The following is a 5598-nucleotide window of genomic DNA, read 5'->3' as shown; positions in this document are numbered from 1 at the left end:
GACAGCCCTCCTCCGGAGATGGCATCTCGGCTTGATCAGTGGCAGTGGTTGTGCACTCATTTTCAGAGTCCAGAATTTTTGGTATGTTATATCATTTTAAAACTTCAAAAACCTCTTTTCTTATGTTATTCCTTTATCATATATGCACTAATGCATTTACAATTTGCTTAATATTTAACAGAAGAAGTCGAATGCCAATCTTAAGAACCGGAAAGCGCCCGCAAGGATTGATCATTATGGTGGTTCGATGCCCTTCTCATACCGGATGGAGTCGTATCGTCAGGTGCGCCATTATTTAATTTAATATATATATTCCTTAGTATTGCTTGAGTTTTTGTCAACATTACATTTTTTTTCAGGCTGGTTCGCAATTTCCGGAACTCGACAATTACGGGGATGTTTATGGTCGACCCGGCAACGAGAAAGGCATGGCGAAGCACGTTAATTTTTTATATTTTAGTTTTATTTCAAAATTTTATATTTTTATTTAATTTTCTAATTTCTAACTTGTGTATAACATTTTAAAGGCTGAGATGCTCGCCAAGAAGGCGAGTTATTTAAAGAAGGTGGCCAGCTAGTACCCTCCGGACACTCCGTTGGAGTCGATCTCAGTCCCCGATCGCGATGCCGGTCTTCGTATTATGACAGAGACACTGGGTGTTAGGCATGGTAGGGAGATACACGGAATGGGAGCGCGTCGGGTTCGTGATCTCAGCGCCAGGTCTTCGTCTCAGCCATCTGCAGAATTCATCAACCTGTCTACTGAAGTGCAGCTGTTGAGGGGTCAGCTAGAAGAATCTAGAGCGGCATATGCATAACAGACGAGTAAGGTGCATCAGATGGAGCAGATGTTCGGCCAGTTGGCCAGGATCGTACCTAGGTTTGTGCTGCCACCGAACATTGACCAGTGCATGCCAGGCTCCTCCACCGGTGCCGATGATGTTACTGACCTAGGGGCCATTAGTGATTGTATGTACCGATTATATTTGCATATAGTATTAAATCGTTGCTACTTTGTATGGATATTTGGATAATAAATTGTTGCTACTTTGTATGAATATTTGGATATATAAATTTATTAATTTTGTGTTATATAGTTTTTGAATAAAGATTTTTTTTAAATATTAAATTCAAATATATAATCTAAATAAAAAATTTTTTTTTTTAAATAAATATGTTTAGGCGACGAAATTGTTCGTCTCCTAAACACTCTTTGGGCAAGGAAAAATTAATTTCGTTGCCCAAAGTATGTTTAGGCGACGAATAATTCCGTCGCCTAAACATGCTTTGGGAGAGGAATAATTAATTTCATCGCCCAAAGTATGTTTAGGCGATGAAATTGTTCGTCGCCTAAACATGGTTTGGGAGAGAAATAAGAATTTCGACACCCAAAGTATGTTTAGGCGACGAACACTTCCATCGCCTAAACATGTTTTGGGAGAGGAATAAAAATTTCGTCGCCCAAAGAACGTTTAGGCGACGAACAATTCCGCTGCCTAAACATGCTTTGGGAGAGGAATAAGAATTTCGTCGCCCAAAGTATGTTTAGGCGATGAACAATTCCGCCGTCTAAACATACTTTGAGCGACGAACAATATGTCCGTCGCCCAAAGTCTCCTCAAGAGACGAACAAAATTTGTTGCCCCATGTATCTTTGGGCGACGGAATTTACTTGTTCGTCGCCTAAAGTCTTGGGCGTCATGGCTTGGGCGACCAAACTGTCGACGAAGACATTTCGTCGCCCAAAAGAACATGTTGTATCAATATATTGACTCGTTCACGATCTTCCTCATCCTCCTGCGCAAATCCAACCTCAGTGTAAACATTATCACTTTCGGATTCAACCTCTACATCTTCAGCTGCTCCGGCTTCCACATAGTTTGCTTGTCTGCATTTTGGACACACATTAGATCTGTGACTTGGCTTGTTGCACCCGTAGCAAATATCTGTCGAGGGTTTAGCATACGGATTTGGTCTCTAGTTCCAAACTTTTGTATGCTTCTTAGAATAGAGACTCCATTTCCCTCCTTTTTTTTTTTTTTTTTTATTGTGTGGCTCACAACAAGATATGTGAGTAAAGCCCACCCTCATTGGTGGCATAGAATGAGGTGGCAATTGGGCAATAAGGACTAAAGTTCCCAATTCCCACCTCATTTTGTGCCACCAATGAGGGGTGGGTTTTGCTCACATTTCTTGTAGTGGCTATTCGCTATGTGGATTATGTATATAAAGTTATAAATCATTTGACTTAGCTATATACCATAGTATTACCTTGTGGCCGGGTTGCTTATACTTGTTGGCTCTTCCTGAACAGTCCGGATTGTCCTGCATGTACTCATGTTGTTATTAATTTCAAAGGATGGGAAACTTTTTTGGTATCCTATACCCACCCTAAAACATTTTCCCCCTTCTTTCTATTGTGTAGCTGTTTGTTGTGTAGATTATATATATAAACTGTTCCACTTAGCTATATACCATGTGGGTTGTAACATGTTTTTAACCAATCCACATATGTGGCAGTTGATGGATATGGGAGATGTGAAAAGTGGACGCGGAATGATATGGTAGACTCAAAGGAGTCCAAGACCAAGAGTACCTCATGGTTTAAGCGATTCATAGGGCGTGAGCAGAAGCCAGAAGTTACCAGCTGGCCATTTCCCTTTACGGAAGGGAGACTGTTTATCCTGACCATAAGTGCTGGTGTGGATGGATTCCATATTAATGTTGGGGGCAGGCATGTGACTTCATTTCCATATCGGATGGTATATATGTTGCATAAATGAGTAACTTCTGTGAGGTCTACCGCTTACTACTTTTCATTGTGCCTACCTATATTGCTTATGTTTGCCTCTGAGTTTTGCATTGCGCAAAATTGCAAATCTGGTGCACGTAGTGCAGTTAGCCAGCTAGTCTTCCTTATGGCTCTTATTGTTGGGAAAGAAATCGTGCTCAATGGTTTTCATTTTAAAGTGGCTTTACATATATATCCTTTCAGATTCTTGTTGTTGGTTTCCTTTCCCCCCTGCCCCCTGCCCCCACCCAATTTCTGCATTCCATTTAACCACCTTATGTATTTTTATTTTTATTTTTGTGATATATAGACATGGCAGGAATATGCTAAGGCCATAATCAATTATGATAATGATCAATTAATCATATCTATAGCTTAAGTGTCTGGTTATCTCATTTCAGTTTTATTCCTTCTATGTTTCCCTTTTTTTCCCTATCAATCATGCAATGCACTTTTTTCTAATTATTCTTCTGCTTTAACTTTAGGGATTTACACTTGAAGATGCAACTGGATTAGCAATTAAAGGAAATGTGGATGTTCATTCTGTTTATGCTACCTCTCTTCCCTCTTCTTATTTCTCATAATTTTATTAGCTGGAGATGTCAGCTAGAGAAGTGGAAAGCTAGTCCTTTACCTAAGAGTCCTATTCGACTATTTATTGGGGTTCTTTCTGCTACTAATTAATCACTTTGCAGAGCGCATGGCAGTGAGAAAAACTTGGATGAGAAGTAGTAGTCCGTTTCTTTGTTGGATTGGTAAGTATGGAGTTCATTTTTGCTCACCACCCTTAAAGAATTTTAGGGGTGGTGTAGACTGTAGACTGTGTAGTAGCATTACCTTCCATTCCAAAACTGACATGTGTAATGTGAAATAAGAATATTTAATTATTTCAAATTAACAATTTATGATAATATAATGAGGAGAAAAAAAAAATCATTTAATAATAAAATATTACTTTAAACAACTAAATCACACCAATACCCCTACCCCCATCGTCATCCATCCTCTTCCTCCCAATGCCATGGCAGCTCTTCTCCTCCTTCCCCATGAATCTCCTTCACGTCTCATATCTCTCCTTAGCCCTCACCCAAACAAATCTTCAAGAATCAATACATGCATTTCTATTTCAGAGTTAAATCCCAAAAGAATAATCCTAATAAAAATTTGTCAAACCCAAAAAAATACAGAAATCCCTAAGTAATTTAATTGTAGGAGTTAAACCTTAACTTAATCTTAATATAATTCAAAAAATAACAAGAGCAGCAAATCCAAGGAAATAAAAAAAATTGTATTTTTAGGATTAAACAAAAGGATTCGCAAATCAAAAAGCTAATGCTACAACCAGCCCATAAATTGTTAAAGCTTCCATAAAAACCACGCTAAGCAATAAAGTATCTTGACCAACCCCAAGTCCAATAGAAGCAAGCCCGACGGCCACCCTAGCAGAAATTAAGTGGATTCATGATAAGTTCCTCGCACCAAAAAAAATAAAAATAGTTAATCATACAATCAACCAATGAATTATGACTTAATTATTCCAACGCTAAGATTTATTCAGTTAAAGTAACTAGAACCCAGAATTTCAACATTGCAATATAGAAATAATAAAATTATTGAATTCACAGAACTGCTTCAATATTTATTTTTTGGGTTAAATACCCCAAATTTCAATATTGCAATATATACCATCTTAGTTTTTTTAATCGCACGGGATACAATAAAAATTCTTACTTAGATTATGACTCTTAATATTTAATATTGGAATTGAATAAACAAAACACTCTAAAGAGAGTATTCATTGGAGTCATAATTCAGCATTAGATAAAAAAGATAAAATGGGGGGTGAAATACCAAGCTGGAGTACGATAGGGGTAGCAGAGGAAAACTTTTTAAAGTTGAGGTATTAAATTGAAAAATGAGGTATAATTGAGATATAAAAATGTAAATTACTCTAATAATAAGATTGTATGTATGCATATGCTACATACATTGTCCTTAGGCCTTTAATTATAAGTTTACTCTTTTGTGATTTATATTATAAGTACATATGATATGAGAAATAAAGTTGTTCTCGCCCCCACCTATTTCAGTTTGGTTTTATTTTGATAAGTTACATTGCACTCTATATTATTGTGAGAGGATCAATTATGTAATCTACAATTTCTGGCAATCTTCACATTGGAATCAAATTATAACCATTCAATATTGTCTTCAAGTATATACTAATTACTACATGCAATTTTGAGTTACCAATTGAATTGCGTCTTTGAGTTACTATTGAATTGAAATGTCAACAATTTCAATTAACTTTTAATTAGTAACTCAAAGACACAATTCAATTGTTTTTTTTCATTTTGAGTTAGCATAATTAATTGATGTCTCCTTTAGATTCTAATAGTAAAAATACATATGATTTGGTTGTTTGGTAATTGGTAAGATTGTAAGAATATGCAGGGCCGGCCCTGACTTTTGGAAGGCCGGGGCGAAATTTAAATTGGGCCCCTTATAAAATCTTTTGCAAAACAATTCACAAATGACAAGAAATCAATTAGGAAATTTTTGGTTGAATGTCAAGAAAATAATTGAAAAAATAATAATTTATACGAATATAAGAGAAAAATTAAAAGGGAAAAACACACTCTCAAGCATTAATTACCTTCTTGCCTCAATGAGACCTCTCTAATTTCTTTCAGATTGAAAGAGTCTGTGGAGAACACAAAAAAAAAAAAAAATCTAGTTTTCTACAAGACTATATGGAGAGGCAGAGATTCGTCTTTGCCAATTCAAAGAAAACATACTCTTTGAAT

At 36.4% G+C, this 5598-nt stretch overlaps 1 pseudogene; it reads left to right on the top strand.

The window, feature by feature from the left end:
- Positions 1-641: 641 nt before the first annotated feature.
- On the top strand, positions 642-3665 carry LOC147283568 (hydroxyproline O-galactosyltransferase GALT2 pseudogene; annotated as a pseudogene).
- Positions 3666-5598: the final 1933 nt, after the last annotated feature.

This window comes from Dryas octopetala, chromosome 5, assembly GCF_963921425.1.
Source record: "Dryas octopetala chromosome 5, drDryOcto1.1, whole genome shotgun sequence".
In the NCBI taxonomy this organism is placed as follows: domain Eukaryota; kingdom Viridiplantae; phylum Streptophyta; class Magnoliopsida; order Rosales; family Rosaceae; genus Dryas; species Dryas octopetala.
Note: the sequence above shows the minus strand (reverse complement) of the source record. Positions and strands in the feature narration are given on the sequence as shown.